This window comes from Zophobas morio, unplaced genomic scaffold, assembly GCF_036711695.1.
Source record: "Zophobas morio isolate AGI-343-1 ecotype UQ-CSIRO unplaced genomic scaffold, CSIRO_AGI_Zmor_V1 ptg000084l, whole genome shotgun sequence".
NCBI classification, from domain to species: Eukaryota; Metazoa; Arthropoda; class Insecta; order Coleoptera; family Tenebrionidae; genus Zophobas; species Zophobas morio.
In genome coordinates this window covers 287,026-307,140 of record NW_026972189.1, presented here as the reverse complement: position 1 = coordinate 307,140, position 20,115 = coordinate 287,026, and the positions used below count along the sequence as shown (strand labels likewise).

The following is a 20,115-nucleotide window of genomic DNA, read 5'->3' as shown; positions in this document are numbered from 1 at the left end:
TCCTCTGAATAAAGCAGTCGAAATGAACGAGGTGGCCAGTATTTTGGAAGATTATGCCTTTAACGGCAACAGAAAAGTAATTTGTATGTTACATTATAATTTTTTTATTAAAGTTCATTTGACAAGTTTGACAAATTAATTTGACATATTTTTTTTCGCTGAAAAACAGTGTTGTTGCCTGACAGAAGAATGTTTTTTCACTGAAAAAATTTTTCGGTGAATGCCATTGGACAAATTTCAAGCAATTCTGCCATTTTATTGGTTAAGAATTTTCGAGTTGGATTGTCAAATAAAATACCTGTATTTATTATCGTATCTGACACTATATTTTGTTCTTTCCTTCGATGTGTCAGTGTGTCTTTTAAAAAGTAAAAAGTCGCAAAAATATCATCAGTTAATACAGAAAATATTTTAGAAAACAGAAACAGAATAATAATATGCAGTAATAAAATACGGGGTGTCCTGAGGAAACTCAAATATAAATATTTAAAGATCTAATAATTAAAAAATGTTTTACAAATACTCTATATAAGAAGATGTAATTTTACTATATACCACAACAAAGAGCGTACCTTTTTTATGTCTCCACAAAATATTTAATTGCAGATTTTAGAAAGAACCCTATTGCGTTTTTCTCACCGCTAAAAAATTTCAAGAAAACTGAAATAACGTGCCAACGTCGCAATGGAATTTTAAATAGAAATTGTGGATATAAAGTCTAAAGAGAGATAAATTAAAATATCTAAAAATATATAGGATGCACCATTTGAAAATACTAATTTTTCTGTTGCACCTGAAAAATAGAACACTCTGTGTAGGTGAAAGTAATTTGCGTGTATGGTCCTAAAAAAACCGTACAACTTCCCTGTAGCTTCTGATAACTGATAACTAATGAGTAGAGTCCGAAATTTATGAGATTTGCATATTGATGACTGTTCATACTACACCTAAATGCTTTCGGATCTAGGCCAATTAGGTAAATAGGAATTGATTGACACATATTAAATTTTGCATATTTTGCATGTATCAATATTTTTCACATATTTTCGTATCTTTTGCATATTTTCACATATTCTGCCAATTTTTAGATTTTCGAAGCATACCGCAAATTTTTTATTGCAAGTGTCGGCGCTTTTAACTTCTAAAGGTCGAAATCTATATACATGACAATGTCTTTGGTTAAATCTCGAAAATTGTCAAAAACAATCGAAAATTTCAAAATGGGGTGTATTGAAAAATTGAGTTATTGAAAAAGTTGCTTAAAAAATCCCAAACAATTCTCAGATATACATATATTTTAAAAGGAACTAGCCCCGCCCACCCACCCTCTTTTTTATTAGAGGGCATGTCATTTGCCAAAATCGGTCTTATTTTAGCAGGTACTAGCCCCGCTCACCCGCCCTCTCTGTTCTTAGAGGTATCTCATCTGCCAAAATCAGTTTTATCTTAGCAGGTACTAGCCCCGCCGGCCCACCCTCTCTTTTTTACAGGCTATGTCATTTGCTACAATCGATATTATTTTAACCCGCCCACCTACCTTCTATTTTATTAGAAGGATCACGTTTGTCAAAATCAGTCTTATCTTAGCAACTACTAAGTTTAACTTTTTCTTACAGAGTTCTAACTTAGCATTAAAAAAGTAAAGGGAAATATAGGACAACTTATAAATAAAAATTTTAAGGAAGTACTAGAAAAGAATCAATTTTGTTATCAAAGGTAGCTAAAATATATAATGGAGGTTCTAGTAGTGAGGTTAACAGCACGAAATTTAATTAGCGCTCTTGTTTGCACCCATTACATCAGTGGATGTAAAGAGGAGTTTCTCCACCTATAAACAAATTTTGTGTGATAGGCGACTTAATTTTTTAATTGAAAACATTGAAAAACATATAGTTGCAAGTTATAAGTTATAATATTAATGCCGACATTTAAGTGTTTTTTGATGTATCATTGTACTCGTTTTTTTTACAAATATTTGTTATTTAGTCGCGTTTTTTTTTGTAAAATAAAGTTTTTAAAATATGGCACAATATTGTTTTAAATTAAACCTATTAGACTTATGGATATACTACCAGTTTATTGTATGGTCAATAAAAAAAAAGTACAAAATGTATGCCTATTTTTATAAAAAAATTTCATATTTTCGTAAAATTAAAACATATTTTCTTATTTTTTCTGCACATATATACCTACACATATGTTGGCCAAATTTCGTGCATAAAATTCCGGACTCTACTAATGAGGTATCAAGGAGCGCAAGCTTAGTCACTTCCTCTGTAGAAACTTATATGTATGTACATTTTCCAACCTAAGATTTCAAAGTATTCGGCTTTGCAGTTTCTGATTTAATATATCTAATATTTATTTTTTTGTATTTATTTTATTAATAACAAAATTTTGAGGAGATGGTGTGAACGTTCTTGATTTGGCCAGTAAAATATATAAATTGCTTCATTCGTTAATTTTTTCGAGTAACGACGGGCCTTCGCTAATAAGTTATTATGCCATTGGCACGACGTTCACAAGTTACAAAGTTATGCGTCCGTCATTTATAAGTACAATGTTCAGAATTTACAAAGCACGGTGTTTCTTTTCACATTTAGTTAAAATAAATGAATACTGAATAGAAAATCGTACATCATTTTAAAGTACAACGTTCGTCCACACTGCTAATGTATCATAATCTTTTATGGTATATGGTAAAAAATCCTAACGTTTGTGTAAAGTTACCTAGACAAACTTTCCCTTAGTTAAAAAGAAATAGGTATCGACTGTTAAAATACATGGAAAGGGGTATGCTATGCGTATCAATAAAATACATTGCCTAATTCATAATTTTTTTTGAGTTACCCTCTATAAGTAATCCTAAAAAATATTTATACATTTATAATATGATAAAATTATATCGTATTTATAATATGATAAAATTTTAAGATGATGTCATCATTCGTTTTGTTGGGGATATACGGATAAATTATGATTAACGTGCTCGTGACACCCTTAAAAAGTTTGCAAGATTTCAAACCATTGGGTTTTGCAGTTTCAAAGTTAGTTTGCAAAATGTTACTAAATTTTGATTTTTTTAAATCTTTATGAATAGGCTGAAAACCTAACAGGGATTCATAAACCACAAGTGGATTTTATAAAATCTAACTTTCAGTATTGTAAATTTTGGAGATGACGTTATCGCATTGGTGGTGGAAATGGAGAGGCAAATTTTGGTTGACGTTTTACTATCTAGAATTTACATGCTATTCCTAATATACATACAAAATTTGACAGCAATCGGTCGAGTAGTCTCAGAGATTATCTGTGGAACAAAAAACGACATAAACAACCGACGGAAACGGGAGATCATTTTTTTCGGGTTCTATGGATCATGAAACGTCGAGAAAACATGAAAGTGGCAATTCGTCCAATGGATCCTCTTACAATACTTCCTTAGCTTACACCCGAGAAGTAGAGATCAAAGCTGATTCATAAACCTGAAGCACACATAGAAATGTGATACTTTTCAAAATTTAAATAATATTTAATTTGTAAAATTTTGAGATAACTAGACAAATTTTTCTAGTCATCTACACAAAATTCCAAAAATACATATAAAAGTTCATATCAAAATTTATTTAAATCAGTTCAGTAGTTTCGCAGATTATTTGTCATATATATATCGACATAGCTAGAGAGCAGACGGACAGACAAATTTTATAAAATAACCTACTTCTAAATTTGCGGTTTATGAATCAGTCTTGATTTTTTATCCTTAACGTCTAGATTTTTGGGAAAAAATTAAAATTTTCTCACAATTTACAACTTATTCATGAAACTGCAAAACACGAATTCTCAGAAATCTTGCAAATGTTTCAAAGGTATCGTAAGTAAAATTGATGAGGTCATCGTCATTGCCGAATAAATCATAACTATCTAAAATATGCAAAACATTATGAGTCTATAATTGCAGTTTATCAATGCGTTTATATTTATTAGAATAGAGGTCACATGGCTAGATTTTGTGATGAAAAACTCCTTTGAAACATACGCATAGCATGCGGATTTACTAGCACTTGAACACTCTATACAAATGATTATTTTAATTTGTAGGGCGTCATCATAAGAAAATCATTTATTTTTTAAATTTTTCGAGAAGGCAGATAGGTTGGATTGTGCTTTAGGGGCCCGGGAAGTTCGGTCTAACGCCTTGTGTGCAGATTTTTGTGCACCATTTTTTTTATTATTCAGGATTAACCAAAGTCTCGGAATTGATAACGTGTATTAAAACTGATTAGAATATGAAGTTAATTCTTCAATATTGAAGTTTAGTATTGCTAAAATTTGTTCTTCAGTGGATTTCCAATGTAGTACAAAATAAAGAATTTATTAATGATATATTGAATATTTTTCTCTACTTCGTTTTTTAAAAATTATTAATTTTGGATTATTTCCCGGTAAACCGGAAGTGCAAAAAAATTGAAATGTCATAAATAAGTGTTTTACACTGTATCATGTACAAGATGTCTCAAACGAAACTACGTGCCTTACATCTTTTCTTGACAACAAATATAAATAAATTCTGTGACCGCTGTTGTTTTTAACTTGAAATGGGAAGCTTAATTTACTACACAAATCCCTATTTTTTTAAATTGCACGGTATATAATATTTTTTTACGGATTTTAATATACAGTAAAGTAGGGATTGCAGTGATGTAAAACACTTATATGTGTTGTATTAGTTCCGATCATATGCGTAAATAACTCTTTTTCAAAACAGTTTGAAACAAAGTACTACTTTATTTCACTCGTCTTGGATTTTTTCATATTTAGAAATATTTTTTTATTAATTAGAAATAAAATAATATATTTATATTATTGGATTCGCAATTGAATCATCTGTTAAAATGCTTTCAAAAATATATACCTTGCAATTTAAAAAAATAGAGATTTGCGTCACCCGCCAAAACCAATTATGTATGTGGTCTTATTTGTAGTGTACTGAATTAAAGTTTCAAACTAAAAACAATAGCGTTTACGAAATTTCAATTTCTATCCGTTCTGAGGACATGAGGCCTTGGATTTTATTTGGGACACCTCAGAGCACACATACTAAAAAAAGTTGATACGAAAAAGATAACGGCGTTCCGGAAATTTTGACCAATCGTATATAGGTATGCCTTACTTCCTTTAAAAATTAAAAGCCAACGATGACACAGCAATTTTATTATGTTACACAATACTCGGGCGTTGGCATGAATGTATTTGCCTTATCATATTTATTTGAATTTCCTTATTCAGCAAACTATGCAACAAAATTACTGCGTTGCAAGAGAAACGAGACATGTCGAAAATTAAGATATTGAAACGCGATAGTTACGAGTATAATAGTTTGTAAAAATTTACTTTTGCCCTAAAATGTTTTAGGAGGCGAGAGTGCAGTTACGAACACCGACGCTCGTGAAATGTTTATCAAATGGGTAACCTTTATTTTAAACAATACATTTTTCTGCAGTGTTTCTATTTAAAATATTGCGTAACATTCCCAGCTGTGCAGCTGTGTTGCCACTATTAAGCACAGACAGCGCGGGAGGAATAACAAAAAATGCGATAGTGCGAAGGAGTGCGAACGAAGTCGATTTAGCGGGTGCCGCACCGACAATAATTTGCGATTGATGTCATTGGCAAATTAATTTGCGTTAAATTGAGTCGTATTAAGTACAGTAGTGCAGTAAACTTTTTCAACTTCTTATGTGTTGTGTGTGCAACATGAATACGGAACAGGCACGTGTTATGTTGATTGGAAAAACGAAAATTATTCAAGAACAAAAAGAGCATTCAGGATTTCTTCGCATTGAACTACCAGGAGCATCGGCGAGGACTGAAGAAAATGTTGGCATCAGAGGAGGCCAAGACCAGGTAAATTTATTTTTAATGTTTGCACGTAACAGTCTGATCCAAAGTTTTCATCTAATTGTAAAAGGGAGGCTGTAAGTGGCGCATGTAGGATATGACAGAGGCAGAAAGCCAATGTTTATTGGAAACGCTTATTAATCACAGCCTCCCTTTATGTAAAGACATTTAGGTCAGACGGTACTTTCATGGAACTTGTGGCAGAGTGGACGGTGAATTCACATTCCAATTATTTTACATCGATAGATGCATTTCTGTTAATTTAAACAGCATCTATTTTAAAGTTCGCAAAATAAATTCAGTAAAAAGCAAATTCACTAAAAGTTGCCAGTTCCTAATTTATCTTGTAAAGAAATCTTTCATTCTTTGAAAATTACATTTAACACGGCAAAAAGCAATTCGTTACATGGTTTGTTATATAAATTATAAAATTTTGTTCAACAATTTCCACATTTTTTTTACTTCGCATGCGTAAATTTAAAAAAATAGTGAAAAGTTATTTAGACAGAACTTTCCTGACCTATTATTATGAAATAGGATTCTGCGAATTTTATTTTTTCATGACAACGCCTATAAGTAAAAAAAATGTATGCACTGTTGAAATTGCAAATAAGGAAGGTTACTTGGTGTATGTTTCAAGTGAGTTTTTCATAATAAAATGATGTGCTAACACTGCTAACGTCATGAAGTTTGTTGCAAGGTTGTATCAATTTGGACAGGTACCAGGGTTCAATAAAATCGGATTTTTTTCAATAAAATTAAATTCAATGTTCACTTTACGGTCACGATTTTTTTGGGCCATTTTACTTTTTCACTTATCTGAAATTAAAATTCAAAAAGTAGAAGACATTGGTTTAAGTTTATTTAGTCATTACAATATAATTCAGCTTTTTCGAAAAATTATAAAATTCCATTTTGCGAATTTTATTTTTGTGGTAACGCCTAAAGTTATAATAAACATCTTTGAAATTTTGCAAATGTTTTAAGGCTATAAAGAGCATAAGAAATTTTTAGTCAAAATATATTTGCATATCCCCTCCAAAAAATTGATGACGTCAGCTCAAAAGTTTGCCAAATAATCCTATCTAAAATGTACAAAATATGATGGGTCTCTTCTTGTGATTTATCATTCCATTCAAATTTTTTAGATTTGCATATACAGGCTGACCCAAAAAATTAATGAATGGGTAAATTCATTTCATTGATTTAATCAGGAACTACCAAACCGAATGCTTTGAAATCTTGCAAATCTTTTAAGGTTATAAAGAGCATAATAAATTTTTAGTAAAAATATATTTGCTTATCCCCTCCAAAAAATTAATGACGTCACCCCAAAATTTTGCTGAATAAATCCTATCTAAAATGTACAAAATATGATGGGTCTCTTCTTGTGATTTATCATTCCATTCAAATTTTTTGGATTTGCATATACAGGGTGACCCAAAAAATTAATGAATTGGTCAATTTATTTCATTGGTTTAATCAGGAACTACAGAACCGAATGCTTTGAAATTTTACAAATGTTTTAAGGTTATAAAGAGCAGAAGAAATTTTTAGTCAAAATATATTTGCTTATCCCCTCCAAAAAATTGATGACGTCACCCCAAAATTTTGCTGACTAAATCCTATCTAAAATGTACAAAATATGATGAGCCTCTTCTTGTGATTTATCAATCCATTCATATTTTTTGGATATGCATATGCAGGATGACCCAAAAAAATTAATGAATGCGTGAATTTATTTTATTGATTTAATCAAGGACTACTGAACCGAATGTTTTGAAATTTTGCAAATGTTTTAAGGTTATAAAAAGCATAAGAAATTTTTAGTCAAAATATATTTGCTTATCGCCTCCAAAAAATTGATGACGTCAGCTCAAAAGTTTGCCGAATAATCCTATCTAAAATGTGCAAAATATGATGAGTCTCTTCTTGTAATTTATCATTCCAGTCATATTTTTTGGATTTGGATTTACAGGGTGACTCAAAAAATTTAATGAATGCGCAAATTTATTTTATTGATTTAATCAAGAACTACACAAAACCGAATGCTTTGAAATCTAATGCAAAAAAAAACATCATAGGCATGCAGTCGTCACGTTTACGACAGCGAGAGAAGTACTGTCTAAACTCTTCAGACCAATTTTTTTGTATTGTTTTTCAAAAACGCATTTATAGCAAAATATAATGATGGACTAACATGTCGTAGATGTAAAAGCATATTGTTTTGTACATTCTGAATAGGAAACACTCTTGAAATCATTAATTTTGTTGATAATATTTGATAGTGTAAGTTAATCGCTTTTCTTAAGAAAAATACAGTTTCAGCTTCAAAATACACCATCCCGAATGGTGAACAAAGTGGTCCTTATGCCGATCGAGAGCTAAGTGAGGATGATTGTTATCATATACCCACCGAGGACAGCAGGAGTAGCAGCGACGAGATTTCTGAAAGCACACCCTTGACAACAGTATCATTAAGACTTCAATTAAAACCTAGAAAACAAGGAAAGAAAGAATTCCTAAAAGATGTAAAAAGGTAAAATAAAATTTTAAAAATATGTAATCACATATTGCAATACTTTATAAAATGTTTATAAAATACACGTAGTACAAATATATTTTGTAATTTCAGATGCGTAAATACCACCCCAAAGTCCAAAGTTTGTCAAGAAAAAGATTCGGAATGGAAAGAAGATTATTGACGTTTCGTCGACAAGAAGATGATCGAATGTATAGGATAACTGTTAGGACCTCAGATATACGGGAAACACACAATTTCGTAACTTGCCCTAACTGGAAGTACTTAATAGTCAAGCTGACGATTTGGAGAAATTTCGTGTAAAATCTTTAGAACTATAACGGTATATTCAATCGGAGGATTATGATTTAAAAGATGTTACACATAGAGAATTTTGACGAAGACATATTAGCGAAAGAATTATTATGTAAGTATTGACTCAGAAGTTTAAGATCTAACTGATGATTTAAACATTTAGATAGCATGTAAGGCTATAATTTTTTTTATTTTTTATGGTTGGGTTTTTTACATTTTTTATTTAACGTTATTGAAATTGTATCGTTGTATCATGTAGGTACTGTTTTCATAACTTTATTTCGTTATCGGCTCGCTGCAGGTTTCATTGGTTTAGTAACTTTAAAAATTTTTAATGTCATGTTTAAAAAATTAACGAATTAGGTCTACATTAATAATAATCAAACGATGTTATTATTTAGTGTGTCTTGATATTTCAAATAGTTAGGTAGTTAACAGCGCAAAAAATGAGTCTCTTTAACATATTTCTTATATTATATGAAGCAGTGATTTTGAATTAGGGCTTTTTAAATCTGCAGTTTGAAAAATTTTTTTCGAACAAATTTTTTACACCAAGTTAAAACAGATTTTACAATTTCTGATATTTTCTATTCGTAAATTTGTATTTGCATTAAAGAATATGCTTTTGATTTATATCTTTCAACGTGTTCATGTGTTTTCACTTGGTGCTTAGAAATCTGTACAACATGGTGAATGCTTAAATTTTTTGCGACATAGTTGTCATAGTAAAAATTTTACGTGTCATTGTAATTTACTGAAAGTAATAGGGTAATAGGTAACAATAAATCTACGCAGTCAACGATACAAAAAAGTGTCTACATAATACGAGATGTTATTGTTATTGTTTCTAATAGAATCTTATTATTTAGCGGAGAAATCACCACTTCTTGATGTGGTAGTCACAGGATCAAAGAAAACGGTACAAAAAAACAAGCATACAGAACACCAACAAAACAAGTAATGACAAGAAATTAAGTAAAGAAACTGAGTCTATTACAATGCTGATACTAGAACATTCCCAAATAGAAACACCACATAAAAAGTCAAGAAATTCTCGAGGAAAACCAAGAATTCCGTCAACGAAACAACTTGAAGCCATAGTTTCTAATCCATCTAAAAGGCAAAAATTAACGTAAGAAACTACTCTATTGCAAACAGTTTTTAAAACTTGATAGAAAACAAAAAAATATCTACTTTAAATTTCTGTATAACGAAAGTACTTCCTGTAAACAAGAATGTTTTTCAAACTGCTAGTTAAACGAGGTCACTGAAGAGTATGGTTAACTTCAATTCATTTACCTTTTCTTTCGGAATTCCTGGGTATGTTTTTTATTTTGTACCTTGATTATATATATTTTTAATATTCTTCAGTCGAGAACGTTTTTCAAACTGTTTTTAAAACAAAATCGCCGTTTAATTGGATTCAATATCAAATTAAGGCTAGCTGCTAGGTCTTTTACATGTGATTTTCAGTACATATTCAGAAGGTAATATTTCCAGTATTAATGGACGTATGGTCGTAAAATTTTAAATATAACATCTCCACAACTTTCTCTACATAGCACAAGGTCAGTTTTGTTAAAAACAATTTAATCATCACCTTTTTTTTTAATGAAATTTTTGCATTAACGTATCTTTCAAAATTAATATCTCAATTATGTATGGAAATTGCAGAACACTGTTTCAGTTGATAAAACTCCATCGTACCAAATACGTTGGAAATGGGACAGTCAAAGTTGTCTAGTAGAAGCTTTTAGATGCTTCTTTTTCTGTATCTCAGTTCCAACAAAAAAAGTGGACGATATGTCTGGTACGATTTTTGAAGTTTGGTGAGATAAAAACGGTGGAAACCGCGTTCCAAAATTTCCATATATAATTCAGATATTGATTTTTTAAAACACGTGAAAGTTTCAACAAAATTTAAAAAATATGAAATAATAAACTATTTAAATCATTTCAAACTACCGGGTGGGAAAAATTACACATCGTTTCGGGTGTAATTTTAAGGCCATGGGGTCCTCTTGGACCCCATGGCCTTATTTAGCCAAAATTAAGGAATTAATCAAAAATTTTTGGCGAATCCAAATTATTTATTAATTTTAAACACAACCAAGTTAAAAAAATTACATAACAATATTAAATAAGCATTTTTCGTTACAGTTTTTTGTTCCAGCATTCCTGACATTCAACAGTACGGAGTAGAATGTACTCGGCAAACAAATCTTTTGTAGGAAATGCAAAAATTTCTTGATTTCTGTCCCTGTTACTTATATAGACGAAACAGCGTCCGCGGGATTGTACTGATATCGATTTTGATAAGGTGCCATTTATAAAACAAAATTTAATTTTTTAGAGAGATTAAATTGTCACACTGACACCGATACTGACGCTTGCAAGTCTGTATCAAAACAGCAACGCCGTCTATAAACTAGTAAAGAATAAAACAATGGTTTTTGAAAGACTAAATTCTCAGAATAAAACCTGCAGGTGCAATAAAATCTCAAAAATATAGACAAAAAAATGGCAACAAAAAGAACCAGGTGGGGTCCATGCGGACCCCAAGAGACTAATTTTTTTTTTTTGTAACAGACTGTTACACCTATACAATTGATATTTTTTGAATGCATAGCAAAAGGCCTTAATTGAAGCTACTAAAAATACCACTATCGTTAAACCAGAAAATAACGGGAAAAAATAGGAAATTGTATCAATGGGGTCCATTTGGACACCACCCGGTAGTTTGAAGGTTAAAAAAATTCTCGTATTATGTAGCGAAACTTGTGGACAGGTTACATTTAAATTTTCGTAACAGTAAATGTGTTAATAAGGGAGATATTAAATTCTGAATATATATTGACAATATCATAAGAACCAAACGTAGCGATTTCTCATAATTAGAAGTATTTATGTACCTTTAGATTTTTGGAATTCCTAGATATATTTTATTTTCTACATTAATAGTTTTTTTATAATATCTATTGTTCGTACAGTTGAGAAAGTTTTTCAAGCTGTTTGTAAAACTAGGTCATTATATAGTTGCATTTAATATCGAATTAAATGGAAATATTTATTTAGGTACCTTTAGTTTTTTGGAATTAAGTATAAGTATATTTTTTTGTCTTCTACTTTAATTTTTTGTAATAATCTTCAGTTGAGAATATTGTGCAATTGAATTCAGTAGAGATAAATATGTATGTATGTAGTGTTAGTTTTTTTGGAATTTTGTCATTTACCTTAATAATTTTCCTAATATTCTTTAGTTGTAGGCCTGGTTCACAAAAATTGTAGTTATATAGTAAACACAAAAAAATAAAATGTTACTGACAGTGATTGCTTTTTATTGCAGTATCAAACATTGAAAATTGTAAATTTTCCCGAGTTAAATATTTGATATGGAGCTTATATTATAGTTACAAAATGGCATAGTGTCAAACTGTGTGTATTGTAAGCTGCATAAGTTTGTTCGGTTCTTTTTAAAATTCAGGATAGGGTACATTTATAAAGGCAACTTTTATTATAATATTTAAGTTATTTATTAACAGTCAGGTACTTCTATGAAAACTAATTCTTTCAACGAAGTTAAAAGTTCGTTTAATTTGAAAGACAGTTCAACGCAGCCATGAAACTAGCCGTAAGATGTGTATAATTTAGTTAAAATTGTAACTGAACATTTTTGTGGCAAATGAAATTATTCAATCCAAACTCAAGAGAAATGGGTTTTATTAAGGACAAAAAGTTGTAGTTGTTCAACGTTTGGTAGTAAAATATTAACAACAATTTTAGAACAGTCCTTTCAAAAACATATTAAAGATTTACGAAGATAGAGTAAATAAAAAGTTTCAGTGTGTGCTCTTATTTATCTATTTAATTTTAAATAGAGTTGTTAAATATTGAAAAATACTTAAATCTATAGGTGATTTTCCTTTAAATTATGTTTAAAAGATATGGCTGTACACATTGTAGTCGCTGTTTTCAATCTTCTTTAAGGTTCTCCGAAAATTTACTCGAATGTTGTCAGTGTTTGCAACTGTATTAATTTATTTAACTTTAAATGCGGTTTGTTAAAAGCTTCACAACTCTCTTTATATATAATATTAGATACAGTTTGTTAAATATTAAAATTACGCAAATCTGTGAAGTGAATGTTTTTTAACGTGAGTTTAAAAGATATAGCTGTGTAAAATTGGTTGCATAAAATGTTAGCAGAAGTTCAAACCGTTGATAATACAGAGAGCAAACCAGTATGTCCACCTATGGGCACATAAGAGAAATGCAAACTCTAAAATCTTGCGAGAGCACACACCCGCAAGGGGTGAAGGGGGAACAAGGAGCATGCTCTTGTAAAGTAACCTACATCATTAATATTATTATTATTATATATTTTTTTTATTATTTATTTATTTATTATTTTTTTTTTTATATATATGTTTTTTTTGTTTATCTTAATATTATTGCATGCCTTGTTAGTATATTTGGACGCATTAATAACTATTAGAACCAGGTGTGATTACGGATCTCTCTTAAATTATCGTCTGCTTGTTTAAGGTCGACGTATGTTATGGTGTGTGTTTTGGTTAGTTTGTTTTTCTCGGGTTTCGTAATATCTTCTAAGCTAAATGAGGTTGGTTTTTCTGATGTTTTTGAGTAGGATGGTTCTTGTCGTTTGATAGTAAATGTTTTTGGTTTTCTAAATTTTGAATCAGGGTTTGTGGGAAGGTATGTTGGGTTAAAAGTGGTGTTTCCTTTAAATATGTCATTTCGTTCAGTGACTTTTTGTATGTTCCGTACTACTTCTTTTTTGTGTTTTCGGTGTAGTAACCACATAGTTAACGTATCCCAAAAACTGGCTAATATTTTAATGGACCATCCGTGTTCCTTCTGGATTGCTATGGCGTTTATAATTATTTCTATTAGAATTTTGATAAATCGGATAATAAAATAGATCCCTAGGATGCCACTTGTCCAGGAACCTATCCATTTGAACCAGCCCCACATCTTTTCGATAGTGTTTTCTGCTAGTTTTTCCATTTCTTCGGCGGTAAACATATGTAGCATTGAAACGCCTTGGTTGTCTATTTCATGACCCATTACTTTACGTGTGAGTATGTTACTGATGGCTTTACGTTCGTGACTGAATAGCATAGCGTCTTGTGCGGCTCGAATTTCTTGAGCAGTGTAAATGCCTCCGGCGCCCAAATTTTGAATGGGCGTGAATGTTAGTCTTGCTTCTGTATCGACTGCGAGTGTTGTTGGTATAAAGGCGTTTCCTGGATTTGGGTTGAAACTTGTCCATTGATTATTAATGTGATACAAAGGTGGTATGAGTGTGTTGCATTCTATTTGCTCTGCGTATCGTTGCAAAATTCTGGTAACTGGTGACATGAAGTAGGTTTGGTTATCTATTTTTACTGGGAGTTCTAAATAGCAGTTCTTTTCACGTCTAATCTCTACTAGTCGTGGGGTACATTGTAGTATGTATAACACTTCGCCTGCCACCTTTCCTACGTATCCGTTTTGTCCTTTTATAAGAGAGCTGATCATGTTGGGGGTTAAAGGGGCAAGTGCCAATCTATTGCGTGATATTTCTCGTCGTAGTAAGCAACGTCTGTGTACTGTGTGGGCATATGTTTTGTCTATGGTGGTTTTAAGTGATTGTTCCATGTATAAAAATTTTGAGTTAACGTACATTGTTAGGTCTACATTCTCCGTTTGAATGTTTCTTCCTATATCTTGCATTGGAGTTATTATGTCTTGTTCGATAACGAATAGTCTAGGATGTTCAGTTAACCAGACGGAGGTTCCACAGGCGGTGTCTTGTTTTTCTAATGATAATGCAAATATTTTGTCTCTCTGTTCTACGACAATATATTTAGTTGGTGTGGTTGAGTTTGTTTGGTGGATAAGGTGACCTTCACCATTAAATAGTGTGACAACAGTATCACATTCTGCTGGTTCTATTGGGTTCCATATAGATTCTCCAATTATAGTGTCGATACAGTATCCGTTCAGGAAGGAACATGTTATTCCTCCTCTTAGGGTTATTTCGTTTTGTTCCAATTTCAGAGTGGCTAAATAGTCCTGTACTGAAATTTTTACAGTGGCAATGACTACTACATTGTCCCATGAAATTCCGTTTTCCGAATAGGTTGTACCGTGACAAGTTCCGTCCGTTGATAATCCTCCGGCTAATGTTACCGAGGTACTTATGGTGCTGTTTGGCAGGATCTGTGAGATGATTTGTCCATAGAAACCTCTGTACTCTTGATAATGGTGAATGTTTTTACATCCTTCTCTACCTGTAGTATGGATGTAAGTGTAAATGCTTCGACTTACGATGCTGCTATAGCTATGCATGCCACAGTACGTTATCAATCTGGTAACTTCAACGAGACATGTTTGTACGTGAATCTTCTCGAATCGGTTTTTCTGTACAATTTGGACTTGGCGTGGTATGATCATGTATCCATATTCTGGGTCTGGGCATTCTGCTACATCATTTAATGATATCATTGTGATGTTAGTTGATGGGTTCTGACAGTCGTAGGCGATCAGGGTTGTGACTGATTTGATTATGCCGATCCATGTGAGGACGGTGATATACTTATCTGTAAGTAATACGTAGTCTTAGTATTCACCTCCTGGTTCATCTATGTTATGCTTAATTAAATCTATCTATACTAATGGTCCTTATTTTCTATGTGTTTATCTATCTTTTAACGGTGTATATACCACTGTATTGGTTTATATTTGTTTGCGTAGTACCCAAGGGTGCTCTGGGGCTCTGCCTTTGCTTCTTGTATGGTAAGGGTGTGATTGTGCGTTTTCTTCTTCATCATCGTCCTCTTCGTCGTCTGATGGTTCTTCTATTTCCGCTTCTTCTCCTGCTTGGTTTGCTTCTTCTTCTTCTTCTTCTTCTTCTTCTTCGCTGCTCGTTTCTTCTTCGAAAGTAAATAATTGTTGTAATCCGTCTAAATCTTCTAGAATTCTCTTTTCTACCTTTCGGTCTCCTTCATCCTCGTCACTGCTTATTTCGCTGTCTCTCGTTGGTTTTCTCGTTGGTAATTCGAGTTCTTCTTCTTCTAATTCCGATGGTAAGTTGGTTCTCCATGGTTTCATTCGGTTTTCATGCACTAATAATTCCTTCGTTTTTCCGATTTCTTTGATTAAGTAATTAACTGGTCCTGTTTGCGTAATTACGCGGTAAGGACCGCTCCATTTCGGATAGAATTTCGACGCTAATTTCTTTCCTTTTACTGCTGGTGTGAAAAGATAAACTTTGTCTCCTTGTTGGTAATGTTGGTATTTGGTTTTCTTGTTGCGTTTGTCACACCTCAGTTGATTGTTTTTCTCCAGGTTGCATCCGGCCGTTTGTAAGGCATGTTGCATCCTTGCCATTAGTTCACTTGGATAATGTTCATCAAAATTGTATCGGACTCGGGTTGGGTTGAGTAAGGTATGGAACGGTAGTTCCATATCTCGTCCATGCATTAGGAAAAATGGTGTTTCTTTTGTACTTTCATGAACTCTGTTTCGGTAAGCCATTACTACGAAGGGAATCATTTCGTCCCACTCTATGTATTCTTCTGAGATGTAATGCGAAAGCATGGTTTTTAATACATGGTGCATGCGTTCGATGACTCCGTTCGTCGAAGGTCTATATGGACTTGTTTGGATTTTCTCGATTCCTAAAATTCGACATATTTCTTGAAAGAGTTCCGATAAGAACTGGGTTCCACAGTCTGTAAGTAACATTCGCGGTGTTCCATGTCTTAAGACTATGTTAGTTACGAAAGCCTTGGCAATAGTTTTGGCTTTCATATCAGGCAATGGAATGCACTCTGGATATCTGGTGAGATAGTCCATGCATGTTAAGATGTATCGGTTTCCTGCGCTGGTTAGATGGAGTGGTCCGACTATATCTAGGGATACTAATCCCCAAATTCCACATGGTACTGGCATTTTCTGCATGTCTGCTGATGGTTTTGGTTGATGTTTGCGCAAATTACAGGAGTGACATCCTTGACAGTATTTCTTTACATCGGTAGTCATTTCTTTCCAAAAGAAGTTTTGTTGGATGAGTTGAATCGTCTTCTTGGCTCCTCCATGCGCTGTCCATGGAGTATCGTGGTGTAATTGGATGATTCTGTATCTCAATGGTCTTGGGATCACTATGGGATCTTGTCTTTGCAATTCTTCTCTAGGTTTATGGCATATTCCATCTTGATCGATGTAATATTCTCCGGTTTTAAGTCCTCTTTGCACATCGTGGTCGTTCTTTTGATAGTTCTTTATTTCATCTATGTTGTTGATGACGGGTTCGCAGTAAGGTAGTTTGGTTGTAATTGTTTTTACTTCTGTTTCTCCTTCCATGAGTACACCTGAATAATCTAGTCTCGTGAAAGAATCCACATGGTTTCGTTTTCCAGGTCGATATTCAATTTCAAAGTCAAATTCCATGAGACACATTGCCCATCTGGCCAGTCGTGAATTCGGGTCTTTAACTGAGAATAAATATTTTAAAGGTCTGTGATCTGTGTAGATGGTGAATGGTTTCCCTATTAGATATGCTTTGAAGTGTTTTACCGCCCAAACTATCGCTAACAGTTCTCTTTCGATCGTGCTGTAGCGTGTTTCAGTATCTTTAAGTATCCTGCTAGCATAACTGATGGGATGTTCGATGGTGTATTTTTGAGCTAGTATAGCGCTGACTGCGATTCCTGATGCGTCTGTTACCAATATGAAAGGTCTTGTGAAGTCTGGATATTTTAGAATTGGTGGATTCATTAATGCTGTTCTAAGTTGATCAAATGCAAGTTGTTGTTCCTCTTTCCATTCGAACTTGGTATCTTTCTTTGTTAGTGTTGTTAGAGGTTTTGCTAGAGTTGCAAAATTTGGTACGAATTTTCTGTAAAATCCGCAAAGTCCCAGGAATGCTTTGATTTCTTTAGCTGATTTAGGTCTTGGATAATGTTCTACAGCTTTGATTTTTGCTGGATCTGTTCTACATCCTTCTGCTGAAATGATGTGACCTAGGTATTTGGCTTCTTTTAGTAGAAAATTGCATTTAGTTGGTTTAAATTTCAGATTTGACTCTCTCATTCGGATGAAGACGTTTCTCAATCGTTCTAAATGTTCTTGAATGTTGTTACTGCTGAAGACTATGACGTCATCGAGATATACTAGGCATTCAGTTCCTACTAGGCCATTGAATACGTTGTACATCAGTCTTTTCCAGGTACTAGGTGCATTTCTTAAACCCATGGCCATTCGTTTGAATTCATAATGACCATATGGTGTGCTAAAACCGGTTATCTCTCTATCTTCTGGTTGTACTTCAATTTGGAAGTAGCCACTGGCCATATCCATAATGGAAAATAGACTTGCTCCTTGTAGTTGATCTAGAGTGTCTTGCAGTATTGGTAGTGGGAAGAAATCTGGTTTCGTGATCTTATTGAGTTCCCGATAGTCGATACATAATCGAAATTCTGGATCTTCTCCTGGATGTCTCTTCTTTTCGATCAGTATAGCTGGTGCTGACCATGGTGACTGACTTTCTTGTATGATGCCGTTGTCAAGGAGAGCTTGTATTTCTTTGTTGAGTATTTCCTTTCGATGGTATGGAACTTTGTACGGTCTTTTGGAAATCGGCGGAACGTTTTCAGTAATGATTCGGTGGTTAACCTTACTGGTGCATGTTAGTCGTTGATCCGGATTGCGAAAGATGTCGGTGAATTCCGCAATCAAATTTTCAAACATCTGTTTCTCTTCTTTATTTTCTTCAGGATACGTGAGAGTAGTTAATAGCTTCTGTAATTCTTCCGTTGCTTCTTCGGTTGTTATTTTGTTTACAGTGCGAGTTTCTTTCTCTATTTCCTCATCCGCATTGATGGTTTCACAACATTTTCCTATTACTTTTCCTTTTCCTACTGTTATTGGTTTTTCAGTAGTGTTCATCATACGCACCGGGATATTTGCTTGATTTATGCACATCACACGCGTTGTTAAAACGTCGTAGAACTTCTCGTCCAAGGGTTCGATAACGATGCACTTCGAAAGGGCCCTTTTCGAGAGTGTACCTCGGCAAACGACCTGGCTTCTTGGTGGTATCTTTATGTCGTCGAGAAGTGTTACAAAGTTTATCGATGCTGCATTTTGGCTGTTCAGTTCAACTGATTTGGCTAGGTCTTTGTTATCTCGAAGTGTATGATCGTGTTGTTGGTGCTGTTGGTGCTGTTGTTGTTGTTGTTGTTGTTGTTGTAGATCCGGAAGGTTTACTTCGGATAATTCTTTTGGTACTTCGTAGTTTTCGATACCTTTGGTAACTAATCCTATGTTAATACTACGGGTTGCTTTGCTTGAATTGCCACCCTGTTTTTCTTTAAATTGTACCGCTTCTTCATTTGCTGGTTTCCGATAATTCACACTTTCTTCATAAACACTTTCAGGAGCTCCTGTATTCGGGGTCGCCACAACGTTAGCCCCTATTTTGATTGACTTCTCCCGCTCGATATCTTCTAATCCTAATGAAACTACATCTTCGCCTGGGGTTGCCATGACGGTATCTCTAAAAACTAACGCATCTGCAACTACTGCATCTGCATCTTCGCCTGGGGTTGCCATGACGGTATCTCTTAAAACTATCGCATCGGCATCTTCGCCTGGGGTTGCCATGACGGTATCTCTAAAAACTAACGCATCTGCACCTGCGGCATCTGCATCTTCGCCTGGGGTTACCATGACGGTATCTCTAAAAACTAACACATTTGCACCTACGGCATCTGCATCTTCGCCTGGGGTTGCCATGACGGTATCTCTAAAAACTAACGCATTTGCAACTACGGCATCTGCATCTTCGCCTGGGGTTGCCATGACGGTATCTCTTAAAACTAATGCCTCTGCAACTTCGCCTGGGGTTGCCATGACGGTATCTCTAAAAACTAACGCATTTGCAACTACGGCATCTGCATCTTCGCCTGGGGTTACCATGACGGTATCTTCTCTCTTTAACTTTAAATCTTCTCTTAAATCTCTTATTATCTGCGGTCTTTCATACTCGTTAATTCTTCTCAATTTATGCGCGCTTTGTTGGGGTGTTTTACCACCAATCCAACACGATATTTGAAACATCGTCTTCAAAGGTTTCTCTTGCTACGATATCAAAAAAAATAAAAAAAATAAAACAAATTCTAAGGTGGCTTAGTGCCTTATTTAAACTGTCATAAATGGAAAAATCCTCGATTTTTGTTGGAGATGTTTTTTTTTTTTTTTGAATGTTCTTCTCATTATTATTTATATTTGTTCTGTTATATAACCGGATGCTATAATTATTCTAAAGTGATCGCTATGAATTTATCGAATCGATTTTATTGATGGCAATT

At 33.4% G+C, this 20,115-nt stretch overlaps 1 long non-coding RNA gene across 1 annotated transcript; it reads left to right on the top strand.

Moving 5' to 3' along the window:
- Positions 1 to 5,574: 5,574 nt before the first annotated feature.
- LOC135144170 (uncharacterized) lies at positions 5,575 to 11,807 on the top strand. The gene is made up of 4 exons (XR_010283016.1): positions 5,575 to 5,907; positions 8,224 to 8,440; positions 8,537 to 8,849; positions 9,607 to 11,807. It is a non-coding gene; the product is annotated as an uncharacterized LOC135144170 (long non-coding RNA).
- The last annotated feature ends 8,308 nt before the right edge of the window (positions 11,808 to 20,115 follow it).